Source organism: Rattus norvegicus, chromosome 2 (genome assembly GCF_021556685.1).
Source record: "Rattus norvegicus strain SHRSP/BbbUtx chromosome 2, alternate assembly SHRSP_T2T, whole genome shotgun sequence".
NCBI classification, from domain to species: domain Eukaryota; kingdom Metazoa; phylum Chordata; class Mammalia; order Rodentia; family Muridae; genus Rattus; species Rattus norvegicus.
The window spans coordinates 137,591,830-137,608,434 of record NC_141535.1 but is presented as its reverse complement, the minus strand read 5'-3'; the positions used below and the strand labels follow the sequence as shown (position 1 = coordinate 137,608,434).

At 43.2% G+C, this 16,605-nt stretch overlaps 1 protein-coding gene across 3 annotated transcripts in view; it reads right to left on the bottom strand.

The window, feature by feature from the left end:
* Foxo1 (forkhead box O1) overlaps nucleotides 1-16,605 on the bottom strand; it is a 78,260-nt gene that overhangs the window by 39,544 nt on the left and 22,111 nt on the right. The gene's annotated exons all lie outside the window — the stretch shown is intronic.

Here is a 16,605-nt window from a genome sequence, read left to right as displayed (position 1 = left end):
ACCTGAAACAGTATTACAGGAACCCACATTCCAGAAGTAATGTAACAGCTTATTAGCGTATGAAAGGGGAGTTCTATGTGACAGTATGTTGTACTCTCTTTCATGCAAGGACATGGGAGAAAGCAGGGCTCAGGCCTGTGAGCATTGCTCACATGAGATGCTATTTGCCCAATGTTCTGCCCAGCCCAGTTTACCTACCCAGACGCATGGCCCGCACCTCACAAGTGATCATATTCAGACAGCTTTACTTTAAATCCTGCTGCCTTCCCTGTAGCCCCGTGTCTCATCCATCCTCTCCTCAGACCATGCTAAGGCCCTCCAAATTTATTGTGACATTCTAATTTCCCAGAAGGCTATCCATACCGTCTAGTTTATTTCTTCCCATCCTTCAATCAAGACAAGAAAACCCAAGATGATCTCTGCAAAGTTTTCTCTGTCTTCTTCGGGGCACTGGCACAGGTAGTGTAACTTTATTTTCATGTTTACCTTTGAGATATGCATCGTGGATGCCAGCAAAAGACTGCTGGTGATACACATCAAAGACTCAAAGGTCTGAGTTGATGTTTCAATCCTTGGGCCAGATGGCTGTCCACCTTAGTTGTTAATCATGGACACCAGCGTGCTCACCCCAAAGTCCCTGTTTGGATATTTCATCTGTGTCTTCTGCATGTCTTATAAACTGTCACAGGCAGAGACTACAACAGAGCTATAGATGAATGAACAATAAGGCTTAGAGTCTCTTCTCTAGCCCAATACAACAGTTAAGAGCTATTACCCAAGCTGTGCATGGTGATTCACACCTTAAACTCTAGCACCGGGAAAGCTGAGGCAAGAAGACTTTGGATTTACAGATCAGTGCAGGCCACACATGAGTCTAAGGCCTCCATTGTGAACTCCACTTCAATCTCCTCTCCCCCAAATTCAACATTCTACACTATTTAAAGCAGTGCACAGAAGTAATAGATGTCCTTATAGTCAATGTCCTTGTTCTGGTTGGCTGCCTTATTGCATTTGACTACTGAAGTAATTTCTGTTGACGCTGGGCTTTATCAAGCTTTTGTAGACCCCCAATAAATAAATAAATCTTAAAAAAATACAACTAAAACCAAAACAAGTCCCTGCTCTTACACACCTGACACTTTCATGAAAACTTACCCGAAAGCCACTTACTTTTCTAGCCTTGACCCCAAAGACAGACTACAAAGTGGACTGTCCAAGTGAACTCAGACATATGCAAGTTTCATGCTACTAAGAAGATGTGGCTGGCTTCTTGCTGTTATGTAGCGAAGCTGGCTGCATCCTCAAACCAAAAACACTTCTGTTATCTCATGTTGTCGCTCAGGAGGTCAGCTCAATGCTAATGTGGCATCTCTTAATCTACTTTATTTCATTTTATTAGAACAGGTCTCCAAATTAAAGCCTTGTCTCTAAGTAATTCTCTGGTTCATAAAGTATTATGTAAGAGTGTGGGAGAAAATTTTCCATTCAGAATCACATCACCAAATTCCTCCTCCTCTCTGCAAAGCATTAAGATTTGTCACGACCAGTTTTTAAAAGACAAATTTCAGCTGATGTGATGGGTCCTCCTGAGTGGTGGGAAGGAACATGTGTGTCTTTCTCTGTAGGTAGCAAGGATATTTTCAAGGCTGCTTTAAAACCCCCAGGTGGAATAAATGTTCAAATGTATTTTTGCTGTTTTAGAGATGTGACAATAAACAATGACAGCTAATGCAAATGCAAAAGTTTTTCGGTTCTGACTAGTACATAGCTCAACGCTATTAAAACCACTCATATTTAATATCGGAATCATTTGTAAGTTTTGAGGCTTGGTAACTTGAAATAAAATTACCTTTTGATACAAACACATTATACAATATAGTCATGGGTAAGTGTCACACATTTGTGTCATAGAACCACAGATAACAGATTTAAAAGATCTACTGCTTTCAGGGGAAGGAGAGCCTTAGGATGGAGGGCATCTTAGGCCAGGCTAGACTTGGAAAGCAACATCCTCCTCCTCCTTCAAGTGTGTGCTGCTCCTGACTTAAAGCTCCATTTTCAAAAGCATCTTTTAAAGATTTTTTTTTTAGCTTTGTGGGCTCATGTGTGGGCCTGAGCATATGCACCCAAGGAGGCCAGAGACAGGGTCCACTGGATCCAGGACACCAGTTACAGGTGCAGGAACTTGTAAGAGAAAAGGCCTGGATCCTATGGATCCGAAGCTGCAGGGTCTCCACGACACAGGGGAACAGCAGGAGATCCTGGAGGAGTCCCAGGGAGGATCCAGCATTGACAGCGTAGCAGAAGCAGACCAATGACTCCTGCACTGAACCTTTCCGAGTTGACATGAGTGGACAGAGGGTGTGCTGTGGTACACACGTGAAGCGCTACAGATTCCACACTGAGATGTTTTTTATGTTTTTTTTGTTTTTAATTTTCATGTTTTTAGTTTTCTTTTGAGGGAGAACTGCAAGGGCAAAGGACAGATACAAAAGGATAGGAAACTGGGGTGCCTTATATAAAATTCACAAAGAATTAATAATAAGTTTAAAGGGGGTGGGGAGTGGCCATTTCTCTAGCCCCGGTGTTTGCCTGTCTACCTTTTGACATTATGTTTGTTAGTGGTTTTCCAAGGAAAATGAAGTCTCATTTTTCCCCTCGAGCCATAGACTAACTAGAATTTGGCCAAGAAAACACAATCTTTGTGGCTTAGAACCACAAGACCAATTGGATGATCTTTACCATTTGCATATATTTAATCTAATGTCTAAAATTTTCATAGGAAAAGGCAGTCCCTGGAGGCCATAGACTACTGGATCCCATTGGAAGAACATGGCATTGGTGAGCAGCAGCAGCAGCAGCAGCAGCAGCAGCAGCAGCAGCAGCAGCAGCAACACACAACAACAACAATAGTAGCAGCAGTAGCAGCAGTAGTAGTAGTAGTGGTGGTGGTGGTGGTGGTGGTAGTGGTAGTGGTAGTGGTAGTGGTAGAAGTGGTAGTAGTAGTGGCAGTGGCAGTGATAGTGGTAGTGGTAGTGGCAGTGGCAGTGGTAGTGGTAGTGGTAGTAAAACATGTTTTTTTTTTTTTTTCCAAAACCCTTTGACAGGTAGCAAATACTAGCAGTGTCTGTGACAGACACGACTAAATAACTTATTTCTGAGAGACGGCACAGCAGTTAAGAGCACTTGTTCTTGCAGAGGACCCAGGTTCAATCTCTAGCACCCCCACAATGGTTCACGGCCATCTGTAACTCCAAGTAGTCTCCACAGGTACCAGGCACATAACACATGGCAACACAGCATACATGCAAGCAGAACCACCATGCACTGAAAACAAAAATAAGCAGATCTATTTCAGGTGACAGTTGCTGTCAAAAATGTGAAATACTAGCTGGGCTGGCAAGACAACTCATGGGTAAGTGTATGTAACGCCCAACCAGGAGACCCTGGTTTCCTTCCTCTTTGGAACTCACATATTGGAAGGAGAAAACCAAATCAGGCAAGCTGTCTTCTAACTTCCACACACGCTGTGGTACTCACACACATTCGTACCCCACGCATGAATGCACACACCCCGCAAATGCAATGAAAAATTTCTAAATTCAAAATACTAGAACTGCTTGCTAACAACATACACCTCACATGCCTCAGGCCCACCTCAATCCCTAGCATATTTCCCACAGTTCACAGTAGGTTCCCTCATCACCTGCCACCACCCAATCTGATTACACAGCATCGATAGAACAAACCACGTGGCAGCTTTAGGATGTGTACTTAAGACACTTTGTCAGTGCCGTTCTCTGCAGTCCCATGAGTCAGTTATAACACTGACGACAGCTCATCCAGCTCTGACATCCGCGCTCTACGGTGCCTACACTTACTAACTGGACAACTGGAGTTCTTCTATGGGACAGAAGTTGAGTGGACTGAGGAAAGGGAGAAGAGCGGTGTGCGTGCGTGCGTGCGTGCGTGCGTGCGTGCGGTGTGTGTGCGTGCGCATGTGTGTGTGCGGTGTGTGTTTATTCTGTAACAATGAAGTTTAAAATGGTAATTATGTGAGGCATCGGCCCATTTGGCACCATCTAAAACCAAGCAATAATTGTGCAACAGTGTTTAGTGTGTAAGGCTTAGGGACAGACACTACACCGGAAAGCCTGAACCATCCGAGTTGTAAAACATCTTAATAAGCAGGTAATCCTGTGCCTAGCATCTACATTTCTGCCCTAACCTGTTCCTTATGATTATGATTTTAAAACATCTCAGTGTCAGCAAGTTCACTGTGACTCAGAGCAGAAATAATAATGGCTTATTTTCCATCATGATGGAGGAAATACATCATTGTTCATTGCAGTTCCCTTGTGGGGTTGTTTTCACAGGAAAATAGAAAAATAACTGCTATTCTGCCTCACATTTAAAATTTTATTAACAAAGCTGTATAGCGATAGCGATAATCCATTTAAAAGAGGAACAGCATGTTTTCAGTATGGGCTATAAGACAACAGTCTAATAATATCTAGAAGGAAAAATACATAAATACCAGAAAACTAAGTTTATGACCAATAAACAGCCTGTGCTGCTAAGATGACCAATCAAGGGCATTCGCTTCATCCAGATACAGCACTGCTCTTTCTCACATGAGACTATCCAACTGATAGCCTGGCTCAAACAGCAGGCCGGCCTTTCCACCGGCCAATAAGGTCTCTAGGTTCTGTGCATGTATTTCCTGCATAGTGCAGACGTTATAGGGACCACAATGTTTGTTACTGTAATCCCTCAGCCCAGTGTTAGAGGAAAGGTCTTTGTCAAAAACAAATGCTTCGAGGGCTTGGAGGTACACGCTGCAATGTCAGCAACAAGGAGATGAGGCAGGAGGTTTTAGAGTCGGATAGGCTGAACCCCAATCCCCCCAGAAAGCTCATCTAACCACGTCTTTGCTGCAAATGTAATGTGACTTCTGTGGATTACAATAGCCATGGCAGCTGAGCAGTAGTCTGTCTTAAGATACTGTGGGTCTTGAAAACGTTTATGACACATTTCAGAATGGAAACTTACTTCTTACTCAAAGCACGAAGGGTGCTGCTACAGTGTTTTAGAACATTTAAGAATCTAAGATAACTTTTGGTATACAACATGTATAATGAGTATAAAGACAAACCTATAGCTTCTCTGAAAATTACAATGAAGAATTGAGCCAAGATTGTCTTACCTTTCTTCAAACCGACCTGAAGAGAAGGCTTTCTAGAGGACTTCCCACCCTCTTCCTTACCTTCCCCTCCTTCTGTATATGTCTGGCATGAAGGAGCTAACAGGGAAGAACCCTTAACATGGCAAACAGCAGATGTGCTGTGGTGAGGTGAGAGTTTATGAAGCAGAAAATGTTCTTCTTAATGAGTCCTGTATGCACTGTGGAAGTAATGGTGAAAAGCAAGAACCAGGAGCTGCGCTTGCTTCATCCTGCAGGTTTGCAGCCTTGATCAAGGGCAGCATCAGGGTCTTAGAGGTCTGCCAGAACAGGCACTGACAATGTTTTCAGTACCCCTTTTATGTTAGCTGTCATTCCTCAGGGGTCAGGACTTGAATCTTCCAGATTTAAAACAACAACAACAACAACAACAACAACAACAACAACAAAAAACCCACAAAAAACAAAAAACCAAAACTACGATTCTTGACAGAAATCTGGGATCCTATAAACAACAGTCATATAAAATAGAACAAAGATATTAAAGGAAGAATGTGTAACCTATGAGGGAAAACTGTACCAAGTTCTCCATGAAATCTTTAGGATGACACCTGGTTTTCAGCCTGAATGAAAAAAACCAAAGATATACCTCTTCTCCCTGTCCCTCACTCTGTGTTACTATGCATTCATATACATGCAAACATGCAAGTTAGTTTAAGATTCCCTTGAGAAAAGAAAAATGGCAAAACAGCTTCTGAGGCAGAGTTAAGCAATCCAGTCACCAATGCTTCTCACTTACCGCAACTGTTTAAAGAGCAAATGACCCACAGAGTCTACCTCTCTTGTCCCTGTATTTCTGTCATCAAGACACAGCTTCATTTCAGACACAATTCTAAAAAGGCTGTGACATGATCACAGGAATCAGAGCAGGCAGACACTACTTCTCTGCTAGTCCTACCATCCAGCCTACACAGCACAGCAAAGGAAAGCAGTCTTCCTTACACCATCACATGTTCTCCAACTGTGAGGAGAAATCAGAGGTCTAAAGAAGGAAAACGCAAAGCACCCTGGTCTATCAGCGCTCTGTTCTTTAGGTAATAAGGCCATAGATGACACAGGTGTGTGTGGTTTGTAAGAGGCCTCCTCCTGGGGATGGTTCTGCAAACCATCTCTCTAAATCAATTTTTATTCTGTTTGATGTTTAAAGAAAAGGAAAGGGGGCAGAATGAAGAGTTAGCACAGACTTTAATCACACCTAAACCTCATACATGAGGTGCAGTCCCTTAGCAACAGCCACTCAGCTTCCATATACACCTCAGCCTGTCCACGCTCTCATTAGACTCTCTGCTGTGTGCATGGTTAGGATAGCCAGTTACAGACACGGAACCTGAATTTCCAGACTCTCAGTAGTTGAGATTAACATGGCTATGAGGCATTAGGACCTTGTTTAAGACTAGTACTCAAAGAGGAAACAAGACAGGTCATCTGAGTGGCCAGGCTCACACAGAACATCTAGCTGGCTGCCTTCTCAGCTGCATGATGTTCCATCAGAACCCAAGGCAGCCTCCCTAAGATTTAAACCTGGACCTTGGAGGTGGATGACATTTTTCTAGGACCCCATAAAATGCTTCAAGTGGCAAAGAGAAAGTAAATTGACCCCTCTAAAGAGAAAAGAAGATTTGGGAGTACGCAGTTCAGCTTTCTTATTGGCAGTCACCTTGTCTCTACCTCGCAATTTAAGTTCCCAAAAGTATTTTCTAGCAATTTCAGTTCCTGATCTCAGTGGCTTCTCTTTCAGAAAGAAGAATAAAATTCAATACAGAAAGGACTACAAAGAAGCCCTAGGGGACAACTTGGGGCAGCAGTTCTATACAAGCCCACCTAGCCAAACCTTTTATATGATTGGGTCTCACTTTCTTCACCTCTTCAAGGAGCCTGAATTTGAAGGTTAAACCCATCTGCCCACCAGGTATGTGCTGACCATGAGTCCAGTCAACTTGGAAAAGGCAAGAACAAACAGATAACAGGATCTCACAGCATTTCAAAATACAATCCTCCAAGAGGATGGCAGGACATTTAATTCTTACGACAGCTTTACCTACTCTGAGAAAGTGACCTACACAACAAGGTCACTGGAATTGTAAAAGCCATGAATTTTTACATGAGCGCCCACTTCATTTTATGAACTGACAGGGTAAGAAAGGAAGGGCATCCCACCTTCATGTGATGTCATCTGGTTCTGACAGTAGTTACAAACTCCTGTGTGGGCAGTCAGTGAGCCCGGCCCCAAGCCTGCAAAGAGGACGTCAGCACAGCAGCAGCTCTCATCTGCTGGCCAGCCCTCCAACAACCTCAGCCTCTGTCAACAAACTGAAGAGAGTCCAGTGAGCTCCCCAGCAGAGACCTCTAATTCTCCAACCCTCCCCCACCCCTGCTGCCTTTGAACTGTGCAGGAAATGAGAGCCAGTTATTTTACACACCCTCATTCAGCTTCCTTTCTGAAGCCCCACCCCCTCTTGAGAGTCTCAGGTAAGTACCTGGGAGATCTATCTAGGCAGTCTGAAGAGGGATCTTCAATATGCCAGAAACACTCTCTCTCTATAAGCCAAGATTCTCCTGACCAGTTCCAGTTACCCCAGAGAAGTAGGGGCTCAAAAGCGTGTGAAATTGAGTCTCTGTGCCAGCATCTGTCCAGACCCACTACATCCTACGTAAAGGAATACACAGAGAGAAGATGCTTGTCCTTGTGGAGACTACTGTTGCAAGGTCCTGCCTCCTATAAAAAAAAATGAAAACAACAACAAATACCGCCCCCAAAATGGATGGCAACATGGAGTACAAATGTTGGCAAGATTGCACTAAAATGGTGGCATGCATGCCGATGGGCTAAAAGGAAAGGCAAACTCCCTGTTCCAGACAGACAAAAGACAGCGGGAAAGCCCCAAGCCAGGGGAAGCATGTCTGACAGAGGAGTACAAGGATATGCAGGGGAGGAAAGCCACAGCAGTCAGGCCCCAGAGAAGGAATGAAGCGAGGTGTCCTTTGGCCCAGCTGAGAGAGGGTGGCAGAGTGACCACTGGTGGCGACTATGATGGGATGGATGGAGGAGGGGCTGCCATGGATGGGCTTCGAGTTCAAAAGAGTGCAAGCACAGTCAGGTGCGCCCAACACAGCTGCAGTCAACGATGGACCACACATGAGACTGTGGCTCACTGTGATGGCCTTGTGACACCACAGCGGTGTCAGTTGGTTCTCCAATGACAAAAACCAATATCCATTCCTCATAACCTATCCCACTGTCGGGCAACATATAACTTTAACTTTAAGATCACAGAATCTTCTGACAATTACAATGTGCCTAGTCTTTCTTTGGAAAAATTAGTAAGTGCTTTTACTTATTTGAAATATTTGCTTGTAACTCCCCAAAACAAGTATGTTTAGTTCAATGCTGCGCACTCAAATGAAAACCAAACAAACAACAAAAAGGAAAAGAAGCACTGCTGCTTACAGGAATCACAAAGAACAAAACAAGATATGTAATGGTAAATGGACTTGGAGGTATAACTCAGTGACAGACTGCTGCCAATCACATGCAAGACCGAGGTTTAACTCCTAGCACCAAAAAATGAAAAAAAAAAAACCAAGCATGTAAGGAAAAACTGAGAACCACAGATGCTATCTCCATTGAGTTCTATGGAGGAAATGAATCTTAAACAATGCGAAGTCTAGTGAAAAGATGGGAAAAGAAACTCAGCGAGTACAGAGAACAAACTGCATGGGGGATAGGGGGTTGTCAGGGCATTGGGGAAGAAACAGAAAACGGTGGAGTTCATTCGAGGGCCACACTGGGCAGCTGTACTTACTACAGATGGAGATAAACAAGGCTGAAATGCAGGAAGAGGAAGCTGTGTCTCAGAGCTGTAAGGCAATGTGGCAGGAAGGTGGCACGGAGAAGTAAGACTTGGAAGTAGATCCAAGTAACAAAAATAATAAACACTACAAGGTGGTCAACGCTAGGAGCCAGAAAGAGGACAGATGAAGATGGGGCAGATAACTCGGCAAGCGAGTGCAACCTTGGGCCAGTGGGATCAGTGGGTAGCGGTCAGTTCTCAGGGCGAATAGGCACGCCCACACAAATCTGCTTCTGCTCTACCTCGTCTCTCAGCACAGTCTGTCCCCACACCATCAGGCTTTACACATGACTGACCAGTATACGGGGATGCTTTTCAAATCAAACATACTTATGGCACTAGGGAAATAACCCATCCCTAGTGAATCAGAGGGGTAAACAGTTACTAAGGCTGCTTCAAAGCTTGAACTTGTGTAATAAAGGACAGGTGATTTGCCTGTAGTTGCTAGAAAACTAATCTACACCCACATGGGGACGCATGGCCACAAGCCTCAAGACACTGGTACCCCTCTTCTCCTAACTTCTGTTTGTGAAAGGGAGTAACAAGTTGTTGGAGGGCAGGATCTGAAAATTGAAAAAGAGATTTTGTGTGTGTGTGTGTGTGTGTGTGTGTGTGTGTGTGCGCACACACACACACACACACACACACACACACACACACACACGGGAGGTGTCAAGTAACAACGTCGAACAGTAAGAATGAAGTAGAAGGCTGTCACCAATGGTACCTGTTAGAACCACTTGTGTGAAGAAGCCATCCTGAGTCAAAGTTTGAGTCAGAAACTGCTTTAGCACTGTGGCCATGAAGACCTGATTGGAGGCTCCTAGGAAGAGCTGTAAACATGGGTGCCTTGTGCTTGTAGCTGACGGTACACAGCTTTAGGGGCTGAAAGGTGTGGGCCTCCACGCTCGTTCATGGCATTTAACTGTGTTTACCAGCAATGTGTCATAGGGATCTGGACTTGGTTAAGATGTAACAGAAACAGCTATGAAGGTTATCTCATCAGAGCAGGGAGAGATAATGCAGTAGAAACACAGGTATGTCTGTTTAAACTAGAGGATTTCCTTTGTAATTCAAGTCTAACTCCCTCTACAATATGTAAGTATAACAAATGAAATCTAATACATCTCGCATCCTCTGGAGGGGAGGCTCTAGAGCTCATGGCTAAGGTTACAAAGAACAAAAAGGGTAGCTCACACACTTCAGGCCTCACTTGTTCAGAGACAAAACAATTACTCCATAACATGCTTGCTAAAACAGCAGACTGTTGTTTCAGGTAACCTTTTCAAAGGATTTCCAGGCTTAGAGAATAAGACACACAGCACTCAACCAAGCTCACCTTCACTCCAGCTCCTAAGGGCTGCAATCTATGCTACAAAGCAGAATTTAGTGGTTGATTAAGTAATGATGAATAAAGATGAACACAGAGAGAAGACTGTCATTTTACTGAACATCAGGGAGAGTGAAACTTGCATTTGATTTTTAACTTGCACTTTTTAACCTAACTACTCAATCTACCTGAAGGATGCTCTGCTCATTATGTAAGAAGCAATTACCAAGGAGATTCTCTAAGTCAAGGGTATGACTCAAAGACGTAAGGCTATACCAATCACCTTATCGCATTACCGATGGTATCATATCTATGCAAATTATTAACTGAAATATCTTTTACTAAGGATTACCACTAATTCAAACCATATCTCCTAGGGTTGGGGTATAGGCACCTCGGAAGAGGACAAGCCCATGCATCAGAGTCCCATCACCCAAAACAAACAATATGAACAAATCTTAAGACTTGTTTTCTGTATTTAAAAATACAGTTAGAACAGGATAAAGAACAGTGGGAAAAGGAAAGTGCTGTGGTCTTTGACTACACTGATCAAGTACGGCTTTCAGGTCATAGGAACTTACAGTCCTTATGCTGTAAACTGCTCAGCAATCCAACTGTTTTTTGTCTACAGAATTATTACGTAACAGACAAGTAATAATGGCTTGCTACATAACTAAAAGCAAACCTCCCAAAGAAATTAACAAATGAACAATGCCATAATCAATAAACTAAATTATAAATCTATGAAGCTGAAGAAAAAAACCAAATCCCATCTTCAGGACTAAGTCAGCCGGCTCTCCTAGTATACTTTAAGGAATGTGGTTATTAATTCCTGATATAGAACTAATCTGATATGCAAAGAAATTATTAGTGATAGTACCAAATGTGTGTCATGCAAAACCTCTTAATCCAAGTTGTCTCTATAAAATTAAAATGTTATCAACAATTAACACTGCTGGTAATGTCCAATGCCAGTTCTTTACCTGCAAATTCTAAGTGCTGCTCGGTGAGTGTCCATGACTTCAGACCACTCACAGCGGAGGGGACAGAGGCAGAACATCTGCATGTGACTCAGCAGAAAATTCAGAGTTAAACAGAGCTTTTTATAATACTCAAATTTCTATTGGTTTAAATATAGCCCAAGACTCTAATGTCCATGTCTTAGTCAGAGGCCATGGAGGGATGTTACTTACTGGCTTGCTTCCCCTGGCTGGCTCAGCTTGCTTTCTTATAAAACTTAAGACCACCAGCCCAGGGTCGGCACCACCCACATGGGCTGGGTCCTCCCCCCCTTGATCACTAGTTGAGAAAATGCCTTACAGCTGGGTTTCATGAAGGCATTTCCTCAACTGAGCCTCCTTTCTCTGTGATAACTCCAGCTTGTGTCAAGTTGACACACAAAACCAGCCAGTACAGTCCATGAACAGGAAAGTGGTATTACGATTTTGTGGCAACTTTACATAAGGCAATACTAATTTAAAATGTTTTTAAGGGAAAGTCAATGCCACATATGGTTTCTGACAATGTGGAAACCACTCTTTCCATTGCCATTAAAGCCCTGCCCAAGGTGGGGAGGGCCACGGGCAGGCTGAACAGAGTCACACAGCTCTTAGGTGGCTCCTCAAATGATTAGACATGTATTAGCATATCCCAAGGAAAGTGTCTGGGGGAGTCAGTTTACCAACAAAAATTGCAAAAGCTGGGAAGAAGAAAGGGGATTTACTGTTTAAATGATACAAAGCTTGGGAAAACAGATAAAAAGAGTTCTGAATATAGATAGTACTGATAGTTTCAAGATGATGTGCAAAGTACTTAACGCTAGTGAACTGTACAAGGCAAAATGGCTGACACTCTGTATTCTGTGTATTTACTACATTTTCTAAAGAAAACAGTCAGGCCGTACAGATCTCTGCACTTAGGAGCTGAGGCACAAACACTTCAGGTTCCAGGCTTGAGCCAAAGAGCCAGACCCCACTTCAAACAACCCAAGCAAAACACAGAAGAACTACTATAGTAGAGAGAGAGAGAGAGAGAGAGAGAGAGAGAGAGAGAGAGAGAGAGAGAGAGAGAGAGAAGGTGCTTACTGTGGAAGGGCTAGAGATTAAATTCTGAGGAGTCCACTCAGTCTGACTGAACAGCAGGGAAGCCCTCGGTCTACATCACAGGTAGATGACAATCCTAGAAATTGTGGCTCCGTAGCTAGGTGAATTTACCATAAGTTTAAGGAAGCTTCAGTTTTCTAGACAAGTTGTCCGAGACAAAGTGCCCTCACTTTAGGACTTTTCTAGTGACCCTGAAAGACTCACTTTGTTCAAAGCATCTGCCACCCAGGGCTCAGCAATGTAACTGCTTTTTGTCTACAGAACCATGAAAGATGAGTAATAAATGGCTTTCTACATAACTAAGAACAAACCTTGCAAAGACACTAATAAATGAACAGTGTCATATTCAATAAATTAAAATGTAAACCTAAGAAGTTGAAGGAAAAACAAGTATGTCATTTTAAATGTAAAAACAAAGGTGGCTTTGGTTCCAATAAACCAAAACACATACACACATACAGCCTCCCTTTACAGATTCATTGTCAGTTCAACATTTGCTAAAACCTAAGCCTCTACACCCAACTCATACCATTTATGATTCTTAACCAATTAAACATCTTCCTGGAGGAGCATCTGCCATTACTCTGACAGCACAAGGGCTTGAAAAGGTAGGCTCCGCATGAAGGTAGGCTCCGCATGAAGCGCTCCTACTGCTGTCAGGGGACTGGAGTTGAATTTTGTTCCCAGCACCTAGGAGGCAGCTCACAAGCACTCTTCTGAGGAGAGATACACCACAGACTTCCCTTCACATTCACTATGCGTTCCCAGGCTGACGTAAGTGCAGAGAGGGAGCCCAGCAGCAGCTTAGCATCCCTCTTCTCTGCTTCACTGCAGATGCAATGTTACCAGATCCCTTGACTCCTGTCCTGACTTCCCTGCCTCTATGGAACTGTGAACCAAACAAACCATTTCTCCCATAAGTGCTTGTGTCAGGGTCACTGTTGTTAGGGTCTCTATGTCATCCTGGCTCACCTAGAACTCACCATGTGGGCCAAGTTGGTCTAGAAATCAGAGGTCTGCCTGCCTCTATCTCTGAGATTAAAGGGGTGTGTCACCTTCAGTCAGTGTTAGAGGGCAGTGTCCTGATATTTTCTGACAGCAAGAAAAAAACAAACAAGGAAGGACACTAATCAAACAAATTTAGAAAAATACTGCTTCCAATTCTGACTTCTCGGTTCTTCCTACAAAAAAATAACGATGTTTTAACTAAAGAGAAAATGTTGTTGTAGGCTACTACATATCAGCAGTTTCATAAAACCAGGACGATGACAGCTTCATGTAGTAGGAAATCAATTAAATGTTACTAGTTAGAGAGGTGATTTGTAATTGAACATTATAGTCCAATGGGAGGAAAAGAGGAAGATGCATTATATATACTGTTTAGGAAATCTTTCAGAAAACACAGGATGGCTCAAGCTTGCAATCCCAGTGCTCGACTCAAAATCTGACTGTCAAACACTACTGAAACTGTGACAAATACTGTGTCTGCTGTGACAATAATGAAACTCTTCACAGAATCCTGGCACAGTATTTTACAGAAAAAAAAAAATCTGGATAATGTTATGGTCTAAGCAATCCTTTCATCTACACATCTTACCTCTAATCACTGCCTTCTACTACTGGGTCAGCAGGTCACTTCTGAGGAAGGGCTGCAAGCACAGTCTGGGTGGGGAGTGACGCTTCAGAGAATCCCTCACCCAGACCCTTGTAGCCCCATGAGCAGTGCTAGTCACTGCTGCCCCTCCCTCTCCTGGGTATCCACAGGCGCATGCCCCAGACACACAGGAGCACAGGTCCACAGGAGAAGCGGGGGCTCCAGCTAATCTCTGCCAAACAAGCTTACACAACCTTGGGCAAGATCCTGGTTTGCTGTAGAGCTCCCTTTCCTGACCTGGCAGTTGATGACAGTAGAAATGTGTTGGGAGAATGAAAGAATACCTACATACAGAGCCCCAGCACGCTGGCTGGCCTCAGACACCCAGCATCACAAACAATGCTCAGACACTGTCCTTTAAGCACTACATACAGACCAGCGCACACATGAGACCACACAAGCCTCCCTCAGTATTAGCCTACCTTATGAAAAAAACTGAAACATAAAGAACAGAGAGCACTTGAGGCAGCAAGATGACTTGGCAGACAAGGCTCACATGATCAAGTCTTAGTTCAACCACCGTAGCTACCTGGTAGGAAAGAACCAACTCCTCCAAGTTGTCCTGACTCCACAAAAGCACGATGAACTGCACACGCACACAGTTATGGATGCATAGCCACACACAATTTAATCTAACTTAAAATGTTAAAAAAACAGAATTTCAAGCACAAGCAAAGGACATTTGGATTCAAAATTCAAAAGCAAAGATAATAGCCTTACTGGTCCCAGTGTACAATTCTAAAACAGTCCCTTCACTGGGATTTCAACCTAAGCCTTCCTATGAAACATTAACCAACTCAACCTCCCCAGCACGACACCACACCACACCCACACACACACACACAAATCACACACACACACACACACACACACACACACACTGTTCCATGTTAAAATAGTAATAAAAATAGCTTCCACTTATAAAACACGTCTTATATACTATAGAATACAGTTAGCAATTATTCAATTCTAATAAAAACCTACTGGGTGTTTACATTTTTACCGGAGAAAAGCAATGTCGCTGGACTGCCAGAGTAAGAGAACTACTAAATGCTAATGGCCTACACACTGTAACTTGCAAACATCCAAACTGACGGTGTCAGCTTTATAGGAAGAACTTTGAAATGTATAATCAAAACTAAAACATCTACTTATGTGTGGAGCGGGCATTACAAATGAGACTGCAGTTCTAGAAGCGCCATCCTGCATGACGGCTCGTCCCTGACCACCAGCAGTCTACTGGTCACCTATGAATGAGTTTGACCACTTTACTCTGGGTTTTGAGAATTGAACTTGGGTTCAATTGCTCTCATACTGAAATCTCAGTATTAAAAAGTTTGAGGCAGGAAGATGCGGAATTCCAAGCAAGAGAGAGGGAGGTTAGGTGATAGGCTGTCTAAAGCACCAAGCACAGGGAAAAATCTGCTGGTTTAAAACGTAAACAAGAGGAACCTTTGAAAGAATATTAAAGGGGTAAATATAACAAGAAGATATTTTTTTTAAAAAGTTCAGAAAGTAAATTTGTTTAAACATTTCCACTCTACTGTTTCCTATTTGGGGCTTAAGGGTTAGGAAAGGGATTAGGCAGCTCAAACAAATCCAAAACAGTAGTTTGGACACTTTTTTAAAAAGCTTGAGTCAATGGATGTTTTAGAAAGTGGGGCCAGCAGAGATCACGTGGCAGAGGTTACGGCTCTCTGACCTCTGTGACGACAATCTACCTCATGGCTCTGCCTAGAGACTAAACACTAGGGTCCTGCTTCCTCCTCTAATTTTAGGTGATGAAGGGCAGAGAACAAACTTGCAGGAGGAAGCTTTTCCCTTCTACCAGGGACCCTCAAGTCACATTCGGGCTCGGTGGCAGGCACCTTCACCTGCTGAGCCAGTTCTCCTGCCCTCTCCTGGCCCAAAGAACAGAGTTTCTCAACCTCTAACTCTTCCGGCCAGGTAACTCCTAATTGTGGGAAGGTGGCTCTGTGCACTGTGGAATTCAGCAGCATCTTTGGTACCTGTCACTAGATGCCAATACCAAACGACATCTTCCCAAGAAGACAAACAAAAGGCTAGGGTACCAGGCAGAGGAACACAGAACCTAACTGAGAACTCTTCGCCTACTCTTTTGCAGACAAAAAAAAGTAGACATACGTAAAGAGTTTTTTCCCCTTCTATTTGAAAATCTACAATTAAAATAAGAACAAGAGGCAACAGCAGTCTTTGTCCTCGTGGGAAACCCACGTCTTAATCGTCCGAAATCTCAGAAGTCGTCTCACTTTACACAAAGAGACCAAGAGTTGAATGTTAACTGGTTCAAGCTTAAGCTCATTAATTTTGGCTAGATTTTGTGACAATGATTAAGGCTCTAAACATCACAGGATTTCTGTAAACAGAGATCTTGTACTTAAGTAAACAGAAATCCTACTATTTTA